General features: G+C 43.3%; 1 protein-coding gene and 1 pseudogene across 8 annotated transcripts in view; one reads left to right on the forward strand and one right to left on the reverse strand.

The window, feature by feature from the left end:
* LOC109937657 (inositol hexakisphosphate and diphosphoinositol-pentakisphosphate kinase 1-like) overlaps window positions 1-9,870 on the reverse strand; it is a 172,782-nt gene extending 162,912 nt beyond the window's left edge. For all 8 annotated transcript variants that reach the window (XM_048617084.1, XM_048617083.1, XM_048617082.1 and 5 more), the window contains exon 1: window positions 9,774-9,870. The gene's annotated coding sequence lies outside the window, so the exon portion shown is untranslated. The remainder of the gene's footprint in view (window positions 1-9,773) is intronic.
* A 1,948-nt stretch (window positions 9,871-11,818) lies between these two features.
* Window positions 11,819-23,120, forward strand: part of LOC109919236 — a 31,107-nt pseudogene continuing 19,805 nt past the window's right edge.

Raw genomic sequence — 23,120 nt, forward strand, 5'->3', positions numbered from 1 at the left:
GGGAGGTGTAGGGGCAGGTGTAGCACTTCCTGCAGTTGCAGGGAAAAAAAAAGTGCCGGGAGTGGTGGGGCTGGAGGGGAGTGTGGAGCGGACAAAGGAGTCACGGAGAGAGTGGTCCCTCCGGAAAGCAGACAGGGGTGGGGAGGAAAAATTTGGTGGTGGGGTCGGATTGCAGATGGCAGAAGTGTCGGAGGATGATGCGTTGGATCTGGAGGTTGGTGGGGTAGTATGTGAGGATGCAGGGGATTCTGTTCTGGTTGTTATTGCGGGGAGGGGGTGTGAGGGATGAGTTACGGGAAATGCGGGAGACACGGTCGAGGGTGTTCTCGACCACTGGGGGGGGGGGGGGGGGGGAAAAGAGAGGTGCGGTGGGAAGTTGCGGTCCTTGAAAAACGAGGACATCGGAGATGTTCGGGAGTGGAATGCCTCATCCTGGTAGCAGATGCCGTGGAGGCAAAGGAATTGGGAATAGGGGATGGCATTTTTGCAAGAACGTGGGTGGGAGGAGGTGTATTCTAGGTAGCTGTGGGAGTCGGTGGGCTTGAAATGGATATCGGTTTCCAGGTGGTTGCCAGAGATGGAAACAGAGAGGTCCAGGAAGGAGAGAGAGGTATCAGAGATGGTCCAGGTGAACTTAAGGTTGGGGTGGAAGGTGTTGGTGAAGTGGGTGAACTGTTCCAGCTCCTCGTGGGAGCACAAGATGGCACCGATACAGTCATCAATGTAACGGAGGAAGAGGTGGGGTTTAGGCCCAGCGTAGCTACGGAAGAGGGATTGTTCCATGTAACCTACAAAGCGGCAGGCATAGCGTGGGCCCATGTGGGTACCCATGGCCAACCCCTCTGACTGTAGGAAGTGTGAGGAATTGAAAGAGCAGTTGTTGAGGGTGAGGAGGAGTTCGGCTAAGGGCATGAGGGGGTCAGTGGAGGGGGACTCGTCAGGCCTGCGGGACAGGAAGAAGCGGAGGACCTTTAGGCCATCTGCATGGGGAATGCAGGTGTATAGGGACTGGACGTCCATTGTAAAGATGAGGTGTTGGGGACCAGGGAATTGGAAGTTTTGGAGGAGGTGGAGGGCGTGGGTGGTGTCACGGACGTAGGTAGGGAGTTCCTGGACCAAGGGGGAGAAAATGGAGTCGAGATAGGTGGAGATAAGTTCAGTAGGGCAGGAGCAGGCGGAGACAATGGGTCGACCAGGGTAGTCAGGTTTGTGGATTTTGGGAAGGAGATAGAAGCGGGAGGTGCGGGGTTGGGGAAACGATGAGGTTGGAGGCTGTGGGTGGGAGGTCACCTGAGGTGATGAGGTTGTGGATGGTTTGGGAGATGATGGTTTGGTGGTCAGGGGTGGGGGTCATGATCAAGGGGGCAGTAGGAGGTGGTGTCGGAGAGCTGATGTCTGGCCTCGGCGATGTAGAGGTCAGTGCACCATACTACAACTGCGCCTCCCTTGTCCGCGGGTTTTATGGTGAGGTTTGGATTGGTGTGGAGGGCTGCACATTCTGTGGGGGAGAATTTGGAGTGGGTGAGAGGGGTGGAGAGGTTGAGGCGATTGATGTCACGACAGCAGTTGGAGATGGAGATGAAGAGGTCGAGGGAGGGTAGGAGGCCTTAGGGTGGTGTCCAGGAGGAGGGGGTGTGTTGGAGGCAGGAGAAGGGGTCAGCAGGGGGAGGGTTAGGCTCACGGTTAAAGAAGTAAGCGCGGAGGCGGAGGCGGCAGCGGCAGAAAAACTGATTCAACATCCAAGCGTGAGCGGTATTCGTTGATGTTTGGGTGGTTTGATGTTTGGAATACTGCTTAAGCTTGGACGTTGAATCAGTTTTTCCGCCACCACGCTTACTTCTTTAACCATGAGCCTAACCCTCCCCCTACTTACCCCTTCTCCCGCCTCCAACACAACCCCTCCTCCTGGACACCACTCCAAGGCCTCCTACCCTCCCTCGACCTCTTCATTTCCAACTGCTGTCGTGACATCAATCGCCTCAACCTCTCCACCCCTCTCACCCATTCCAAATTCTCCCCCACAGAATGTGCAGCCCTCCGCTCCAATCCCAACCTCACCATAAAACCCGCAGACAAGGGAGACGCAGTTGTAGTATGGCGCTCTGACCTCTACATTGCCGAGGCCGGGCACCAACTCTCCGACACCACCTCCTACCGTGCCCTTGATCATGACCCCACCGCCGATAACCAAACCATCATCTCCCAAACCATCCACAACCTCATCACCTCAGGTGATCTCCCACCCACAGCCTCCAACCTCATCGTTCCCCAACCACGCACCACCCGCTGCTATCTCCTTCCCAAAATCCACAAACCTGACTATCCTGGTCGACCCATTGTCTCCATCTGCTACTGCCCTACCGAACTTATCTCCACCTATCTCAACTCCATTTTCTCCCCCTTGGTCCAGGAACTCCCTACCTATGTCCGTAACACCACCCACGCCCTCCACCTTCTCCAAAACTTCCAATTCCCTGGTCCCCAACACCTCATCTTTACCATGGACATCCAGTCCCTATACTCCTGCATTCCCCATGCAGATGGCCTAAAGGCCCTCCGCTTCTTCCTGTCCCGCAGGCCCAACAGTCCCCTCCACTGACACCCTCATCCCCTTAGCTAAACTCATCCTCACCCTCTTCTCTTTCAATTCCTCACACTTGCTACAGACAAAGGGGGTGGTCATGGGTACCCGCATGGGCCCAAGCTATGCCTGCCTCTTTGTAGGTTACGTGGAACAATCCCTCTTCCGTAGCTACGCTGGGCCTCAACCCCACCTCTTCCTCCGTTACATTGATGACTGTATCGGCGCCGCCTCGTGCTCCCACGAGGAGCTCGAACAGTTCATCCACTTCACCAACACCTTCCACCCCAAACTTAAGTTCACCTGGACCATCTCTGATACCTCTCTCTCCTTCCTGGACCTCTCTGTTTCCATCTCTGGCAACCACCTGGAAACTGATATCCATTTCAAGCCCACTGACTCCCACAGCTACCTAGAATACACCTCCTCCCACCCACCTTCCTACAAAAATGCCATCCCCTATTCCCAATTCCTTTGCCTCCGCCGCATCTGCTACCAGGATGAGGCATTCCACTCCCAAACATCTCAGATGTCCTCGTGTTTTCAGGACCGCAACCTCCCCCCCACAGTGGTCGAGAACGCCCTCAACCGTGTCTCCCGCATTTCCCGCAACTCATCCCTCACACCCCCTCCCCACAATAACAATCAGAACAGAATCCCCTCGTCCTCACGTACTACCCCACCAACCTCCAGATCCAACGCATCATCCTCCAACACTTCCGCCGTCTGCAATCCGACCCCACTACCAAAGACATTTTTCCCTCCCCACCCCTGCTGTTTGCTTTCCGGAGGGACCACTCTCTCCGTGACTCCCTTGTCCGCTCCACACTCCCCTCCAGCCCCACCACACCCAGCACTTTTCCCTGCAACTGCAGGAAGTGCTACACCTGCCCCATACCTCCTCCCTCACCCCCATCCCAGGCCCCAAGAAGACTTGCCACATCAAGCAGATGTTCACCTGCACATCTTCTAATGTGGTATACTGTATCCGCTGTTCCCGTTGTGGCCTCCTCTACATCGGGGAAACCAAGTGGAGGCTCGGGGACCGCTTTGCGGAAGACCTATGCTCGGTTCGCAACAAACAACTGCACCTCCCAGTCGCGAACCATTTCAACTCCCCCTCCCATTCCTCAGACGACACGTCCATCCTGGGCCTCCTGCAGTGCCACAACGATGCCACCCGAAGGTTGCAGGAACAGCACCTCATATTTCGCGTGGGAACCCTGCAGCCCAGTGGTATCAATGTGGACTTCACAAGCTTCAAAATCTCCCCTCCCCCACCACATCCCAAAACCAGCCCAGCTTGCCCCCGCCTCCCTAATCTGTCCTTCCTCCCACCTAAAGCCCCACCCCCATCTCCTACCTACTAGCCTCATCCCGCCCCCCTGACCTGTCCGTCCTCCCTGGACTGACCTATCCCCTCCCTAACTCCTCACCTACACTCACCTTTGCTGGCTCCATTCCCACCTCTTTGACCTGTCTGTCTTCTCTCCACCTATCCATCTTCCATTCGCCTCCCCCTTTCTCTCTATTTATTTCAGAACCCCCTTCCCCTCCCCCATTTCTGAAGAAGGGTCTAGACCCGAAACGTCAGCTTTCCTGCTCCTCTGATGCTGCTTGGCCTGCTGTGCTCATCCAGCTCTACACCTTGTTAACTGAGATACTTGCCTTTATTAGTTGAAGCAGTGAATACAAGAGCAAGGAAGCGATATATAACATTAATTAGGTCAAAGCTGGAGAACTACATGCAGTTCTGGTCACCACGCTGTAGGAAGGTTGTGATTGCACTGAACAGTGTGAACAAGTAATCCGCCAGGATGTTACCTGCATTGGAACAATCCTGTTATGAAGACAAACTAAATAGACTTAAATAGACTTGTTACCACATTGCCTGCCATTACACACCCCCCTGTTGTTAATCACTATTAGTGCCCATTAACAACAACAACAACAAAAACAAAGTTGCTGGCAAAACTCAGCAGGTCTGGCAGCATCTGTGAAGGAAAAAATAGAGTTAACGTTTCGGGTCCAGTGACTCTTCTCGGAACCCAGAATGCTGGAAAATGTGATGAGAGAAGATGGATTTTTGATGACCAGTGCAGACACAATGGACCGAAAGAACTCTCTCCATGCTGTAAACACTATGATCCAGTTGGATGCAGTAGGGTCATAGGAGGAGTGTGAAAATAGACCGCTGGGATCGATTAACCTGTTTCTATGCTCTAAATAACACACAAACCACCTTTCACATAAACTTGGTGTGTATTTACAGTAATTTCTGAAGAACAAAGGATGAAAATATGAGAATATTACACAACTTTGATAAGAGATACTCCTTTGAGATTGAGCTGAGAAACTCTTTAGGACAGAACCTTAGAATACAATACAATATCCTTTTATTGTCACCTGTACTCCATTGTAGGAGTACAGCAAAAAGCTTTTACAATGTCTGCCTTCTTATGGTGATATCTTAGGTAAAGTATCTAGGTACAATTCTTGGATACAGCAGAGGAATAGAAGTAGTTGCTTAATTACGGAGTTGAAAAGAAGTTAAAAATTGGAAAATATTAAGGGGTTAATATTACAGTGTTCTAAGATACGTTCTAAGGAAAGGATTGTCCCCTCACACCGGTCTCCATCCAGAACTCACTCCCAGTGTGCTGCTTCGGGGGTTCTTACCTCCATGCTGCTCCAGGGTTCACTGCTCCCAGTGTTCTGGGGCTGACGGGGCATACCTGTAGGCCCAACAGCACAAGGCCACTCTGCCCAAAACTGTGCTGCACCTACATTGGGACTGTTTGAAGACAGTATAGAGGGAGCTTTAAACTATTTAACTGACTTTCCCAAGCCTTTGAATGTTTGATGGGAAAATATAGAGATAATTTGATTCTTAAAGTATATTATATCCCGAGTGTGTTTGATAGGTCAGTACCGAGGAAGCATTACTTTGCAAATAACCATTCTGTACCTAACCTGGGAGTGTTTGATATGAAATGTCGGGAACTTAATCTGTATCTAACAGTTATTAATGAATTTGGAGTACTTGTTGCTGACAATGAGGTACCCAAAGCGGAAACTACTTAAAATCACATCATTAACACTCACCTGAATTAGCACAAAAATCATTTAGAGAGAACATTTTGTATTGACCTAAATTAGATAGTAAAATTTAAAAATGCAGCAGTAGATGTTTAAAACATTAATACCCACATTTTCCCACAATTGGGTATCCCAATATCACATCTTCCAATACATGAACTGCTTCAAGGCAGATTGTAAAGGACTACATGGAGTCTTAATGACACAGAAGGAGGCCATTGGGCCTGCACATCCTTGACTGCTCTCTATAAAAACAGTTCAATCAGTCCCAGTCCCGTACTGTATGCCCGTAGACCTGAGATATATTTCCTTTAAGCACCCATCCAATTTCATAAAGAAACCAGTTGCATCTCAATGTGGTGACATCAGACACTCACCTAACGAAAAGAATACTTGCAATTATATGACACCTTTCACAACTTCAGGACTTCCCAAATCACTTCACAGTTAATTAAGAACAGGCTTCTTGAAGTGTAATCACTTTTATAATTTAGAAAGCTCAACAGCCAGGTAGCATGCCATGATCTTCCACAAACAACAATGAGATAATGACCAGATGATCTGTGTTTTGGTGATAATGGTTTAAAGGATAATTGGGAGAACTTCCCCGATCTTCTTCAAAAGTATAGGAACTGGTAGTAAGGTAACAAAATCATTTTTTAAAAAAAAACTTAATAAATTAATTAAACAGCTAATTATAACACACCAAAGATGGTAAGCATGGTGATGTGTCACAGCTGGAGGATGTGGGATTGCCAAAGTGATGAGGGCAAACTACAGTAAACATTTGCGATCAGACAAGGTTCACTTCAGAGTTTATGAGCTGGAGGCCAGGCTACAGAAAATTCAGCATATCAGGATGAGGAAAAGTTACTTGGACCCTTTGTGCCAGGAGGCAGTCATACCGCGAGGAAAGGGTCTTCTGTTTGGTGAGTGGTCAGAGATAGTAGAGTGTGACTGCGATTGAGATAGGTAAGGGGGCCCAAAAAAAGCACGACGGCAGGAGTCTACATTTGTAATTATCCAACAGGTAGAAGCTTCTTTCAGTTTGTTTGGATGAGCTACCTGACCATGGCACTGTCATACAGGAAGCCATTCAAGTGGAAGGAGCAATAAGGTAAGCAGTGGTAGTAGGCGCAGAATAGTGCTTGATATTGACAGTACGAGGAGCTTGCCACCAAATTCAGAGGCAAATCTCAAAAAGAAATCAGCCACATAGAAATTGGCATACGGCAAATATGAAGCAAATGTGTGGCTAAAACACAGTTGTGACAGAAATGGGGTCTAGTTCGCAGGGTACTAACACCAGCACTGGGAGAAATGGGTCTGTACAGTCTCCACCTGAACTGAGCTGGGGCCAGTGATCTAGTGAGCCACGTTTCCAGGGAAGGAGAGGGTTTTAAACAAAAGTGGAAGCAAGGAATCAAATTTCGGAAGATCTGGTAAATCAAACAATAGAGCCAAGGCAATAAAGGAAGGTATTGAAATGAGAATTTTTTAGATATTTGGGCCCATTTGAAACTCAATTATTTTAGTATTTGTGTAGCATGATACCTCATCTAAGTGCTGCTACAGAGCTCTCTCCTTTTCCCAAACATAAACAATTTATAATAAACAAGGACAAAAGGAAAGTGACTATAAAGAGGATCAAGGTGACATCAAAAAAACTATACAAATCCTATTATCAATGCAGTGTTTACACAAATAAAAGTTTTGCTCCCAAAACAAAATAAAACCAACTTTCAAATTAAGGTGGGCAAGCAGGGAATAGTTATCCTAATGAGAGTAGTTGCTCCATGTCATTGGCTAGAAAGGTTCATGCAGCACAAACTACCAGTCTAGAAATAGGGGTTTTCAACAAGTATTCAGAGTCAGAGGTCAGTCCTCGTCAGGCAGCTGTCCACTTCAGACGGAAAAATCGACTAAAAGAGTTTGAGGGAAGAGTTTCCTAAAACTTCAGAGACACAGAGACACAGTTGCCTTCACAATTTTAATGAAATTGAAATACCCTGTGCAAACTGCTTGCTATCCAGCAGTATCCATGAACTATTCTCAATTGTCACAAGTCATATACTTTTTTTTTGCCTAATTATCTAACATATCCTATCTAAACTGTTACTTCAGAAAAAAAAACTTAAACAATCTAAAAATTTGTTGTGATTAATTGACTGCCTATGTTAGATATCTGAGATTTTGGGGATTCAGAACCAAGTAGAAATGATGAACAGACTCTAACAGAAAGAGATACAGAGTACAAATCTAACAGTATCTGAACACAAGGCGAGATGATTTTAAGAAAAGAATAAGACTGAGCAATGATAAAGCCAAATGAGTCATTTGTGGTAGTGGTCCACAGGTCCCCTAACAGTTTGCACACAGTAGACTGGAGTATAATGGAAGAACAATTGGAGCTTGTCAGAGAAGTACTGCAACAATTGTGCGGGATCTTCATCTACACACAGGCAAAGGTAGCCTAACTTTTAAATTTTGATGATGTTTTCTAGAATGGGTCTTAATCCTTCACCCATGTTGCTCAATAACAAAATAAACCTCGTCTTACCAGTGAATGTACGTAATTTCAGCGATGTGTACTGTGGTGCAATTTTTCTTAGTCAACTAGTTTAGAAAAGGACTTACCAGCAATCACACACAATACTAATTAGGTTTGTGAAGTCCCTTCTAAGACACTGTTTTGTAAAGATTCATCATAACAGCTGGCTGTTTAGAACCAAGTCTGGGAATAAGTAATAACCACACTGTGGAGGGAGATAACTTTTTTCAGTATTTTTTTTACCCAATTTCCTAATGGATATCAAAAAACCTCCACCCTCAAAAAGATGAATAACAAAAGTCTTTTCCCTAGGATAGGGGAGTTCAAAACTAGAAGGCATAGGTTTAATGTGAGAGGGGAGAGATTTAAAAGGAACCCGAGAGCCAACTTTTCCACACAGGAGGGTGGTGCATATATGGAATAGGCTGCCAGAGGAAGTGGTAAATGCAGGTACAATTATAACATGTAGAACACATTTGGACAGGTAAATGAATAGGAAAGATTTAGGGAGATATGGGCCAAATGCAAGCAAATAGGACTAGTTTAATTTGGGAATCCTGGTCAGCATGGACTAGTTAGACCAAAGGGTCTGTTTCCATGCTGATACGAAACAAACTTTAAAATGTAAGTAAGCATCAAAATCTTGCAAATTATCACTACAAATCATTTCCCAAGCAATGATATTGAAATGAGTTGGCTCTTAACCAAAAGTAATTCACGACACTAAACTGCAGTTCTATCACAATAATAAAACAAAGGACTGCGGATGCTGGAGATCAAACAAACAAAAACAGAAATTGTTGGAGAAACTCAGGTCTGTTAACATTGAGTTCAGTGATTTTTGCATATTTTTGTCAGTTCTTACATGCTCACTTCCTTTCGCAGTGGAACTGGCAACAGAAAGCTTTGATAACCATTCAACAGAAAATAACATAGCATAAAATATTAAGAGCATGTAAGTCTTCAAAACCATTTGTTGCTGCAGGTTAGTTTCACATTTTGAAATAAGAAAATAACAACTCTTTAAAAGTCAACACACACAAGCATTATTAAACTATTTTGCAGGATCATTACAGTTTCTAGGAGACTTCAAGCTGCAACAATGCCAACTGAAAGGCATTAGACAGTGGTGTCATTTCTCCCACCATCAAAGTTGAAACATCCATCTCAATGATAAATGGCCACTGGACCATTCTACATGGAGACGGTGATTCATATAATCTGAGATGGAAAGCTTCCATGTCAATAACAAAAACCCTAAGCATATCAAAAGTCACCCACTCTACAATAAACTGCAATTTACAGCAAGTAACCTAACATCATTACCTCAAGGGATAGCATCACGATGCATTGCACATTCAGCTAAATCAACAGATCAAGATGAAGTAACTGTCAATGCTTATTACCTCAAATAAAAACAATTCAGTTAAAGACGATGTCAATATTCAGACGTCAAGGAGGTTGATTACTTTTCCAAATTTGCACATCATATCAAAGAACAGAGTAAATATATTTTTTGAATTTTTAATCTTAAATACTCACGACAGGATGGGGAAGACTAATTTCAAGTGAAGTTCCTTTTACCCTCCGTAACCTCCATGTTGGTGGCTCCACTCAGCATTTAGGCCCCGGTTGGAAACTCCCCTAACAACCTGCTGGCCAACCGAATCTGACACCGGAAGTTGCCTCCACCTGATTGACAACCAAACCTGATAGCGGCCAGGGAGCGTCTCCCGGGGAGGGGCGCGGCCTCCACGTGACGTCACCCGTCAATCAGAGCCGGTGACCCACCTCCAGGGACTTGGTCAAACAGTGCCACTGCTGCTTGGTGCCGAGGGTCTGTAACTGCACTCACCAGCCTGGCAACAGCCCAGAGTCCCAGCTACAGTCACACATCTGGCATCAGCCCAGAGTCCCAATTCCAGTCACATACCAGGCATCACATTACAGTCCCAACTACAGTCACAAAAACCGGGGCATCACAGGCGAGAAGACCAGAGAATAGCCAATGTTGTTCTGTTTCAGAAGGGCAACAGGGATAATCCAGGAAATTATAGGCTGAGCCTTACATCAGTGGTTAGGGAAATTATTAGAGAATATTCTTAGGAACAAGATTGACTTGAATTTGGAGATGAATGGACTTATTAGGGATAGTCAGTATGGCTTTACGTGGGGGAGATCTTGTCTCATAAGCGTTATTGAGTTTATTGAGGAAGCAAGGATAGGGCAGTGGATGTTGTCTATATGGACTTTACTGAAGCATTTGACAAGGTCTCTCTTGGTAGGCTGGTCCAGAAGATTAAGTTGCATGGAATCAAACAAGAGTTGGCAAGTTGGATACAAAATTGGCTTAGTCATTGAAAACAGAGGGTACTTGTGGAAGGGTGTACTTCTGACTGGAAGGCTATGACCAATGGTGGTTGGTAAGGATCACTGTTGGGACTACTACTGATATGGATGAACATATAGATGGTCTGATTAGCAAAAACCAAAAGAACTGTGGATGCTGTAAATCAGAAACAAAAACAAAAGTTGCTGGAAAAGCTCAGCAGGTCTGGCAGCATCTGTGAAGAGAAATCAGAATTAATGTTAACTACTCAAGAAACTTAGAAATATATAAAATTATGAGAGGCAAAATAGGGCGGATAGTTGGAGTCTCTTTCCCAAGGTGAAAATGTTAAATACGAGGGGGCATAGGTTTAAGGTGAGAAGGGAAAATTTTAAATGGGATGTACGAGGAAAGCTTTTTTTACATGAAGGGTGATAGGTGCCTGGAACTCGCTGCTGGAGAGGTGGCAGAAACAGATATGTTATAAACTTAAACAGGCATTTAGACAGACACATGAACAGGCAGTGAACAGAGGGATATGGACCATGTGTAGGCAAATGGGATTAGTTTATAATAGCATCATGGTCAGCACAGACGCAGGTTGTTCTTGCTCTGTATTGTTCTATGTTTTATCACCCCAGGGTTCCCACTATAGTCCCAAACCTAGCATTATCACAGTTCCAATTACAGTCATCTAGCGCGAAGCCTGAGTGCCAGCTGCAACCACAAAACTAATGGTAGTATTCCAAACATCTAAAGTACTCGTTGGAGTATTGCTAGACAGAGGTCCTCTTTAACCTGGGCAAATTGATCAGGGAGGGAATTTAGGATTGTGAGGGGAGAGGGCCTGTTATGGTCTTTTAGAGAATAAGGACTTTTTCAAGATCAGGCCTTGGGGGACCGAGGAGTAGGCGATGGAGTTTAATTTAGATAAATGTGAGGTGTTGCATTTTGGTAAGGCAAATCAGGGCAGGACAGATACTAATTTTAATTATAATATCCTTTATTGTCATGTGTATTCAGTACAAAAGACAGTGTAAAGTGAACATATGCGCCATACACACTAACTTAGAATTAAATAAAAGAAAGATAATTTGAAGAGAGTCCAACTTTTCTTTCTCTGCTATTACAACATGCCGCTGCCAGAGTCCCACTCTGGGCTTCCCAGCCCACGCCATGCCGCCACTAGGGGCCCACTCCACACGGAAGCAAGAGTCCTGCTTCAGGCTTCACAGGCCGACCGACCAACTCTGTAGCCATGCTGCCTCTGAAGACGCTGCCACCGCTCCGGAGCCCATCGAAGCCGCCTCCTGCTGAAGACCTCGCTTTATCAGGTAACTTTGAGAAAAAAAGAAGGGGTAGAAGGAAAAGGAAATGGAAAAAGAATGCAGACAAAGAGGACAAGCCGGGGCACAGGAGCCCATATGCTGCCTACTCCTTCGCCGCCACCATCTTGGAGACTTACTTAATAGTAAGGTCCCGGGGAGTGTTACTGAACAAAGAGACCATGGAGTGCAAGTTCATAATTCCCTGAAAGCAGAGTTGCAGGTAGACAGGATAGTGAAGAAGGCATTTGGTATGCTTGCCTTTATTGTTAAGTGCATTGAGTACAGGAGTTGGGAGGTCATGTTGCCCATGTACAGGACATTGGCTAGGCCACTTTTGGAATACTGTGTTCAATTCAGGTCTGTTATAGGAAGGATGTTGTGAAACCTGAAAGGGTTCAGAAAAGATTTACAATGATGTTGCCAGGGTTGGAGGATTTAAGCTACAGGGAGAGGTTATTTCTCCTGGAGTGTCGGAGGCTGAGGGGTGACCTTTATAACAGAAGTTTATAAGGTCATGAGGAGCATAGATAGGGTGAATAGCCAAGGTCTTTTCCCCAGGATGGTTTGTCCAAAACTTGAGGAGTATAGGTTTAAGGTGTGAGGGGAAAGATTTAAAAGGAACCTAAGAGGCAACTTTTTCATGCAGAGGGTGGTGCGTGTATGGAATGAGATTCCAGAGGCAGTGGCGGAGGCTGGTACAATTACAACATTTAAAAGGCATTTGGATGGGTATATGAATAGGAAGGGTTTAGAGGGATATGGGTCAAATGCTGGCAAGTGGGACTAGGTTAATTTAGGATATCTGGTGAGCATGGACGAATTGGACTGAAGGGTCAGTTTCCAGCCTATTCGGCCTCTCCCTATAGCTCAAACACTCCAACCCTGGCAACATCCTGTTAAATATTTTCTGAAACCTTTCAAGTTTCACAATATCCTTCTTATAGCAGGGAGACCAGAATTGAATGTATTATTCCAAAAGTGGCCTAACCAATGCTCTGTACAACCACAACATGCTTTTTGTGTGTTATTGGTGTTGCACTCAATCAGGTAGATGAAAGGTATTCCATCAATGCTGATTTGTGCCTTTGTAGATGGTGAATAAGTTTTGGGGAGACAGAAGACTGCCGGATTCCTAGCCTCTGAGAACAACTCTCAAGAAACTTGACACCATCCAGGAAAAGACAGCACTTTTGAATGGTAACATATCTAGAAATATTCACTCCCTCCATTCATATCGCTCACTAGCAGCAATGCATACCATCTGCACATGCACTGCAGAAATTCTCCAAGGCTCTTCATATTAAAAAAAACCCCGATGGCAGCAGATTTATGGAAACACCACCACCTGCAAGTTCCACTCCAAAGCGCACCCATCCTGACTTGGAAATGTATCATCATTCCTTTAAAACTCTTGGTCAAATCCTGGAAACTCCTAATCGCATTGTGGGTCCACCACAATGGCCTAAAGTAGTTCAAGAAGGCAGCTCAGCACCACCTTCTCAAGGGCATCTAGGGATGGGTAATAAATACTGATGCAGCCAGGGCACCCCTCATCCTAGGAATGAATTTTAAATATATATATATTGTTTTCCCTTTACATTGGTATTATTTTGAACATTGTCCTGATGATTCCAAGATGAAGCGCTTTGATAACGTGGTTTTGTCAGCAACATTTACCATCAATGTGACTGTTTAGATCATAAAATACTAACAGATGAGGAAAACATTGAGCCAGTCTTACTTTATTTCTCTGCAAAGATTACAATATTGCAGTATTTCATTGTTTTGGAAAATAATTCTTACATTCTTGTCTTTTTCCTGTGTTGACTGCTTGGTGAACAATGAACAGTAATCTCAAAATTCTCTTTTATTAGTTGCAATGATATTCTCTTGTTCTAAACTCCCATCATATATAACTCTTGAATCAAATATGTGAATAGATGGAGTTCCTCTTATTATAAAAACATTTTATAGATAATATTGTTTGGATGACTTAAGTTTTGAAGGATTGTAGAAAATAATTTCATGAGTAAATAAAGTACAAGATTATTCTGGTAATTGGAAAAAGTATTTTCATTTTATATAGTAATCCATGGAGTAGTGGGGCTACAGCAACAGTACATTCCTTCAGCCTCACTCATAATACCGATTTGCTCCATTTTAGCTAAGAGATTACTACTTATCCCTTCAACTAAATGCATTCTATTGTTTGCAGTTTATGACCAAATGGCACAACCTTGTGGTTTAGAAACCTGCAAGCTTAAGAGACTTAGTGACCAATCTCTTCCCATCAGATACCACATCTCAGTTACAGATCCTCTCCCAAGTTTGATGCGACTCAAGCCCTCTTCTCCATCTTTTTGAAAGTCCTATAGCAGTTGACTTATTTCCTGCTCTTGTATGCATAGTACCTTCTGTTTCCTATTTACTCATTATTCCTGGTCAGTACTGTCCTCCTCCTGATGATGCATTCAGGCTATCTGTCAATAGTCACCATGTCCAATTGTGAGGCAGAAAAGTTGACTCCATTACTTACTGCTGTCAAAGTGATACCAGAACTCAAAGCCTTCCTTCAAAGGTGCTTCATCTGTTCTAGAATTAAATCATTTCTTCTCAATGATCATCTATGGTGCATAATTCTACATAAGCTTTTTTTTTCCCCATAGAGTGCAGTTAATGAGGGTGTAAAGGTCAACCTGTACTTCTGCAGAGGTTCATAAAATTATTTTAGAATAGAGGAATTCATGAATATGCACAGTTGTCTCATCTACTCACTGTCACCATTTCACTGCAGATGCAATTCCACTTTGTCACTAAAATGAGCAAACAAATGACATTAAGATCCTTTATACACAAAACAAAAAGGTAATTTGGGTATTTTAGAGTGACAGTAACAACAAAAGCATTCTGAAGATAAATCTTTCAAGCATGTGTGACAAACCAGTATGGAACAGTTAACATGACTGTACCAGTGAAACTGCTAATTATGATCATTTATCTTTAACAGCTTGTGTTACCTAACACACGTGAGATGACTGGATAAGGAACCTGTCAATCTTTCAAGTGAAATATTAATTTCTAGCACTACTGACAAATAGGTTAATCCTGGTTGCACATTGTGCTATTCTAGAATTGTTGTTGAAATTAAAGTACTTTTCTTTGAGCTCCTACACTTTCCAAACAAACTGAATTGCTGGACAAGACCTAAGGTTTGACGTGGCCAGGGTCAGTGAGAGGATGTGATTTAAGAATATGGGGAACCAACAATCAGTAAAACCGAAGGGGGATGATATGCCCACAATGAAATGTGTTATTCCAATGCCAAATAGCGGAAAACCTTGCATGTTCAGTGTCAAAGCACAGGTAATGCGCAAAGAATGCAATGAGTTAATGTATATCTTCACATGCTTTGCAAATACACCATGACGACACATCCTACCCACATAAAAAGGGATTTAGTTCTGAAATAATCTGTTATAAATCTGGTGTAGAAATTCACACTGTAAAGACACAATTCAACACTCTATCAGATATCTTTTGCTGAATCTGCTTCCACCACTCTTTTGGGAAGTACATTCCAGATCATATCAACTAATTATGTAAGGGAAGGGCAGAAGAACAACAGTAGAAGAAATAATTTGCAAATCTTTGTAAAGGTTAAGATATGGGATAGACCTGCCTTCAGGCAGTGAATTTAAGAAGAAAATATCATCAAGTCAGGCATATTCAAATAACTATTTCCATTTTTGGGATTGGTTTGGTCAGCTGGCCGGATGGTTGGTTGGTGATGCAGGGTGATGCCAACAGCATGGGCTTAATTCCCTGCACCAGCTGAGGTTACCGGGAAGGACTCTCCTTCTCAACTATTTCCCTCGCTTGTGGCGTGGCGGTCTTTGGGTTAAACCAAGACCAGTCATTCCTCTTTGGTGAGAAAACAGCTCTATGGTCTATATGACCTCATAAGACTCTGGTGACTTTAGCTTTATAGGTTTTTTAAATGAAGTACGTTTTGTTATCCATTTTGGGCAAGTGAGGAGATGAAGGATGCCATTGCTAGGGAATGAAACATTTTGCAATTTCTTAAATCCAGGATCTTTATGAAGTATTGCATATCAACATTTTACTTTCTGACAAAAGTATAGAAAATCTTACAGGATTGCCGTAGAGCGAGCTTGACATCCAGAATTCCTTGGGAATAGAGACAGTTTTCTGCACAGTCAGAGTACAGATCATTGAGGAATGGTTGATTATTTCAACTCTCAAATGTTGATCAAAGACAAATAAACTCAGAACTAGAGTGATCCACTGTTATTACAGCAGATCAAGCTTCCTTCCTCAGCTTGGTAATGTCGAGCGTTCTGGCTCCAATCAGATGGCAGCAATGTAATTGGAACATCTAAACCTGTTTCCTTTCCTCTTTATTTTTCACAAACCTCTAGCTCAGCAGTTGAGACTCAACATCTCTTATGGTGAAAGGTTGGTCTAGTTCAAATGGTCAACGACAAAACTGCTGCCAGGTGGTATCCACTGCCAACCACACAAAGAAATACGACGTTACCTGATTCAGAAGCTACCAGCAGGAATTTCCACTACTTGCTGCAGCTTGATCCGATGTCACAAGCATCAGCAAGGGCATAATGCATTTACAGATCATACATGCCTCTAATGAAATCATGAGCGTAAGACAAACCCTTTGAGGTCAGTCCTCAGTTCAACTGCAAGTGATTCAACCTTTCTCTCTCCAGTGTCTGTGAATCTTTGGAGTTCTCCTTCCCAAAGGGCTGTGGACATTTAATTGTTGAATACATTTAAAGTGGGACAGAGATTTTTGATCTCTCTGGGAATCAAGGGAAATAGGGAGCAGGTGGAAAAGTTGAAGCCCACAGTCAGCCATGATCACACTAAATGATAGAACAGGCTCAATGGGCTGAATGGTCTACTCCTGCTCCTCTGTCCTATGTTCTTATGGTCATTTTGTCTAAATACTTTTAAACTTACTAACTTTTTTATACTGTTAAACATCTTTGAACATTCCATAAACCTTGGAAATTATGAACTTTGAAATTTATTTTAGAACTTACTTTAAAATTTCAGAATGGTTAGACACATTAACAAATTCTGAATGCTCAGTGACTGCCCCAAGAACAGTATGGTTACAAACAGGTCTGATTACATACGGCACCAGTTGTAATTCAAAAGATCCAAATAGTATTGAATCATCTCTTCCAGAACTTGACACTCCTAGCCAAGCTCCAGTTCAGCCTGCAACACTGGCCTCTACATCCACATGGAAAATTGTCCAGGCGTGCCTTGTAGACTAAAAAAAAGGACAAATCTAACCTGCCCAATCACCAGCCAATCAGTCTACTCCTGATCATTAGTAGTGACGGAAGGTATCAACAGTGCTATCAAGCCAGGGCCACTCATCTCCTGACCCCCTTACAACCTTGGTTCATATATGGACAAAAAAGCTGAATTGCCTTAGTACACTGAAACTGTACTGTACTGTACGATTCAGAAGAAGTTTCTTCCCTGTACCCAACTCTTCACAAGTGTAGAGTAAGGATATGGAAAAAGTCAGATTTATAATCTTCATTACAGCTCACTAACATAAAATATTTTCAGAGAAGAAAGCATTGGAAAACACAAATACTGTTTATTTTTAATATCTTTTATTAACTCCACAATAAATATTACATTCACAATTATATTTCAGAAAATACCTATTAAAAATATTTAATTTTAATCCAGTTTTCAAGTCATTTACAACAGAGAATCTCAGGATTTTAGATGACAATTTTTTTTGTAAATTGTAGTAAAAATTTATATTAAGTTGATGGGCAAAAAGACTAATCCAACATGACCATTAAATTATTGCCGCTGGCGCCTTTCTAATGGAGGATGAAATCTAGGAGGGCTGTACTCCTGCTGTTATCAGCCAAGTTAATATTTACATAAAGTAATATCAACCTTCTTTTTTTCTATTCAGTTGTGGGATGTGGGCGTCGCTGGCTGGCCAACATTTCTTGCCCATCCCTAGTTGCCCTCGAGAAGGTGGTGGTGAGCTGCCTTCTTGAAGTGCTGCAGTCCACCTGCTGTGGGTTGACCCACAAAGCCATTAGAGAAGGAATTCCAGGATTTTGACCCAGCCACAGCGAAGGAACGGCGATGTATTTCCAAGTCAGGATGGTGAGTGGCTTGGAGGGGAACTTGAAGGCGGTGTTCCCATAAGTCTGCTGCCCTTGTCCTTATAAATGGAAGTGGTCATGGATTTGGAAGGTGCTATCTGAGGATCTTTGGTGAATTTCTGCAGTGCATCTTGTAGATAGTACACACTGCTGCAACTGATTGTCAGTAGTGGAGGGAGTCTGTACAAATTGCCACATTACAGGTTTAGCCACGCCCTTCAACTTGCACCTTTTAAATCATTCTATATCCTGGTGACAAACAGTGTAAGTCCACTACTTTGGTCTTACATTTTGTGCTATAATTTTTTTTCCTGTGTTTAATCTCTCTATACAAACCTCACGACAAAGTCCAAAACTGAAGCAGAACTTTTGATCTCAGCCTCTTTTAGCCTGGCTAGATAACGGTAAGACAGCTGAAGATTTATCCTGTTGATCAAGTGAGCATTGCTGGATAGTGAACAGAAATAAGGTTGGATTTTTGTTTCCTGTTTCATTAGAAAATAAGCTAATGTTCGTGCTCCTTTTTGATTTGAATAGAAGTAATATTATGCAGAAGTTAAGCTCCTGTGCATAGCAGGTGTATCTACTCTTTAGATTTAAGCTGAGACACTGGTTTAACTGAGTACCTACATTTGCCATGGCTTACACTGTTGAGCTGGTATGCGTAACATTTTCAAATAATACTGCCTTTTTCTCAAGAATAGAATAATTTCTAAGAACTGAATAAGGTTATTTAGTACAAGAAACCTAACTCCAAGTTTCTAACTTTTCACCGTATTTCCATATACAAACGAATGTATTTGGAATAGTTTGCTCGTATAAATACAGGATGCTTATGTTAACACATGGGGAAAGTAACCCAAAATCCAGCTTTAAGAAACAATGCTGCTATAACATATTAAATTTGGGAATTTGTTGAGTAAGGGATATCAGTGAATGCTGGAACGGATGCTGTTCTGGTTACTAAATAAGACCAACTAAAACTAGCATTTGTGGTAGCATAAGCATTAAGACTTTTGCAAATGCACAGGGTACTGTTTTTAAGAGTACTCTTTGGCAACCAACTGTCTTAGAGACAATATTGTATGCCTTAATGATCAATTCCATTGCTCAGCAGAAAGCAGTGAACCCTCTCAGACACAAACCTGGGCAAAAAACTTATAGCGATCCTGGGCTTCCCAAACAGCTGGTTCCCCTCTTGTCTTCCTTCAATGAATCCAAAGGAATGCAGAACACTAAATTTGGGGAGAAAAAAATCAGAGTTAACCTTTTGGGTCTGGTGACCCTTCCTCAGAACTGATGGTGGCTAGGAAAAAATTAAATGCAGAAGATTGGGGGAGGGGTTAAGGAGTAAACGATAGGTGGGGATACAGCCCAAAGACAGAAAAGAACAGTTGGACAGAGAAAGGAATGGATAGCGATCAGGCTAAGAGGGTGAATAGCTATTAACAGGGACTTTAGTGGCTAACAACAGGTCGTGTATAATAGCAAATTATGTGATAACAAGGCCTGGTGTATATGGGAAAAGGACATGGGACAGCTCAAGTCCTAAAGTTATTGAACTCGATATTGAGTCCAGAAAGCTGCAGGGTCCCCAGGGAGACAGGATGGTAGGAGACACAGAGGACGGTGGTAGATGTTGTTTTTCAGACTGATGGAATATGACCGGCAGTGTTCCACAGGGATCGGTACCAGGTCCACTTTTGTTTGTCATTTATATAAATGATTTGGATGAGAATATGGGAGGCATGGTTCGTAAGTTTGTATATGATATATAGTGGTATAGTGGACAGTGAAGAAGGTTATCTAAGATTATGAAGAGATCTTGATCAATTGGGTCAACAGTCTGGTAAATGGCAGGTGCAAGTCAATCCGGATAAATGCGAGGTATTGTATTTTGGTAAAACAAACAAGGGCAGGACTTATACAATGAATGGTAGGACCCTGGGGAGTGTTGTAGGAGAGACAGACCTAGGGGCTCAGGTACATCATTCTTTGAAATTTGCATCACAAGTAGACAGGATGGTTAAGAGGGTGTTTAGCATGCTTGCCTTCATTGCTCAGGCCTTTGAATATAGGTGTGGGATGTCATGTTGAGGTTGACTAGGAAGTTGGTGAGACCTCTTCTGGAGTACTGTAGCAGTTCTGGTCACCCTACTATAGGAAGGAGATTATTAAATTGGAGACGGTTCAGAAAAGATTCACCAAGATGTTGCTGGGAGTGGAGGGTTTGAATTATAAAAATAAGTTGAGATTTTTTTTCACTGGAGTGCAGGAACTTGAGGGGTGACCTTATAGATGTTTATAAAATTATGAGGGGCATAGATAAGGTGAATGACAAGGATCTTTTCCCTAGGGTAGGAGGGTTCAAAACTAGGGGGCATAGTTATAACGTGAGAGCAGAAAGTCTTAAAAAGGACATGAGGGGCAACTTTTTTTTTAACATAGAGAGTAGTTCATATGTAGAATGAACTGCCAGAGGAAGTGGTGGATGCAGGTACAATTACAAAGCTTAAAAGACATTTGGATAAGTACATGAATAGGAAAGGTTTGGAGGGATATGGGGCAAATCCAGGCAAATGGGACTAGTTTAGTTTGGCAACATGGTCAGTGTGGACTAGTTGGACCAAAGGCTCTGTTTCCAGGCTGTCTGGCTCTAAATCATGTTTAAATAATCTACTGGAGTTTTTTTTTGAGAATGTAACTAGTAGAATAGATAGGGGAGTACCAATTATGTGGTATATTTGGATTTCAAGAAGGCTTTTGATAAGGTCCCATGTAAGAGCCTAGTGAGCAAAATTAACGCACATGGAACTGGGTGTAAGACACCAGCAGATTAAATATTGGTTTTCAGAAGAGAAACAGAAAATGGAAAATGAATGGGCATTTTTCCTGGATGGCAGGTGGTGACTGATGGTGTACCTTAGAGTTCAGTGTTTGGGCTCCAACTACTCGTGATGTACATAAATGACTTGGACAAGGGAACAAGTGCAATATTTCCGAGTTAGCTGATGACACAAAACTAGTGAGATTTTGGTTGTGAGGAGGATGCGAGGAGGCTTCAGGGTGATCTGGACAAGGTGAGTGTATGGGCAAACACATGGCAGATGCAGCATATTGTGGATAAATGTGAAGTTATACCCTTGGGTATGACAGCAAAAAGATCCAAGGGAGGCAGATTTGAAAGGATACAGTGACAACTGGCTTAGCTATCCACCCCAAATCTGGTGGCAAGACTTAAAATAGGTCCTGCTCTCATCTGTTAAAACTAGGATCATTCTTAGATGTGAAGAAAATCCCTACACTCTTAAACCCTACATCTCTCACTTCTAACTGTAAATGCAACGTGCTTACCGATTTCTTTATCGCTAAGATTCGGACAATTTGAACAGTTGCCCTGCTGCATACCCCCTTTCAACTAGCCCAATTTCCTTTAATGTTCCCCTTAGTCTTGAACTTTTATATTTCTCCACTTTATCTCCTAACTCCTCTCATTTTCTTTGCTTAGCTCATCTTATCCTCGAGACTCCCCTCCTCACTAAACTGCTCATCACCTAACTTGTCCTTGTCGCTTCCACCTTAACCAAAACAGCCGATGGTTTAACTGTCTTCACATGTTGTCCCTCTCTTCCTGTGGATATGCTATTATCACTGCTCTCCAAAAAAAAATTCCTGCATCTCAAGAGCTTCTACACTACATTAATGGTGTAACTTTGTGGGTGCCAAAGAGTATGCAAGGCTAGATCACAGAAGCTATTTTAATGGCAGCAAACTGTCTCCTACATTGGGAATAGTCACTCTGATTTCAATTATCTTCAGTTCAATTATCTTCAGGACGATGTTTGGGATGAATAGCTGTTAAGCAATTGCGAGTAAAAAGGAAAGTTGGCCATTAAAGGGAGAAATGCTATGTCTGTGAAAAGGGTGGAATACAGGAGTGAACAACAATGAATTATCAAGCGTTCATTTAAATGACAAAAAGAACAATGTGCAAAGCAAAATCAGGTGATAATGAAACAAATACAGAGAGACTTTGAGGAAGGTCAATGGTTACAGTAGAATAGCAGATAACATAGGAATCAGATAAGCCATTCAGTGTCTCAAAATATCTCCACTATTCGGTAAGATCATGACTGATGCTAATCCTCCTCAACCAGTCTGCAGTTTATGACACATTTGAGTGTATCATTCTCCTCCAAAGCCTCTTCACCGTCAGGAAACTGTGTAGGGTTGCTCTCATCTTGTTTCATTCTCATCTACTACATATAGCCAGAAAACTCCTAATGGCTTCTCTTCTGCTAAACTGTTACTTCTTATGTCTTCATGGTTCCCCCTCCCATCTTTTGTATCTGTGCCCCCTTGGCTGACTTGAGCCAGGTTAGTATCAGGACTGAGATACCAAGGTGCAGAGCTGGATGAACACAGCAGGCCAAGCAGCATCAGAGGAGCAGGAAAGCTGACGTTTCGGGCCTCGACCCTTCTTCAGAGCTTTTAAAACTACCAAACACTCATTGCACAATCTAGTTCTGGAATGTACCTACAGCAGCATTCAGCTTGCAAACATTCCAATGTATGCCACATTCTAATTAAAATGTTATGAACTGCTAATGACATTCCACTCTCGATACCTTTATAGGCAAATTAGAAAAATGTAAGACAACATGGTGCAGGGCTGGATGAACACGGCAGGCCAAGCAGCATCATAGGAACAGAGAGGCTGACGTTTCGGGCCTAGACCCTTCATCAGAAAAGGGGGAGGGGGAGGGGAAGGGGCTTTTGAAATAAATAGGGAGAGAGTGGGAGGTGGATAGAAGAGGGATAGAGGAGAGGATAGGTGGAGAGGAAACAAACAGGTCGAAGAGGCGGGGATGGAGCCAGTAAAGGTGAGTGTAGGTAGGGAGTTAGGAAGGGGATAGGTCAGTCCAGGGAGGACGGACAGGTCAAGGGGGCGGGATGAGGTTGGTCGGTAGGAGATGGAGGTGCGGCTTGAGGTGGGAGGAGGGGATAGGTGGGAGGAAGAACAGGTTAGGGAGGCAGGGACGAG

The sequence above is a fragment of the Rhincodon typus genome, chromosome 36 (genome assembly GCF_021869965.1).
Source record: "Rhincodon typus isolate 14 chromosome 36, sRhiTyp1.1, whole genome shotgun sequence".
Taxonomy (NCBI): domain Eukaryota; kingdom Metazoa; phylum Chordata; class Chondrichthyes; order Orectolobiformes; family Rhincodontidae; genus Rhincodon; species Rhincodon typus.